The sequence below is a fragment of the Wasmannia auropunctata genome, unplaced genomic scaffold (assembly GCF_000956235.1).
Source record: "Wasmannia auropunctata unplaced genomic scaffold, wasmannia.A_1.0 LD298531.1, whole genome shotgun sequence".
NCBI lineage: Eukaryota > Metazoa > Arthropoda > Insecta > Hymenoptera > Formicidae > Wasmannia > Wasmannia auropunctata.
The window spans coordinates 1-363 of NW_012064359.1; the positions used below are offsets into that span (position 1 = coordinate 1).

General features: G+C 22.6%; 1 long non-coding RNA gene across 1 annotated transcript; it reads left to right on the top strand.

Moving 5' to 3' along the window:
- The first annotated feature begins 17 nt into the window (after positions 1 to 17).
- Positions 18 to 227, top strand: LOC105461268. Its single transcript, XR_975917.1, has 2 exons — positions 18 to 48; positions 143 to 227. It is a non-coding gene; the product is annotated as an uncharacterized LOC105461268 (long non-coding RNA).
- Positions 228 to 363: the final 136 nt, after the last annotated feature.

A 363-nucleotide genomic window follows, 5' to 3' on the forward strand; every position in this document is an offset into this window, starting at 1 on the left:
ACGTGTGCTCTTCCGATCTGATGACGACGAATGGGATGACTAAATCAGGTTAGTTAACTAATTCATATTATTCTTATGCAAGTCTGCTATCTTTACTATATTTATTTTTCATATTATCAAAAGTATAAAACAATTATTTCAGATAAAAAATTAATTAAAAAGCTAATAACATATTACTGTGATAAATACGTTATTAATAAAGATATTAACAAAGTTATTTACAAATATGTAATGTAAATGAATCAATTTTAAATATCTAAAGAACAGTATAAAATAGATGAAAATTATTTTAAAAAAAAGTTATAAAATTCAAAAGGAATCGTACATATACAAAACATAAAGCAGGTAAGGGTAGATTATAAC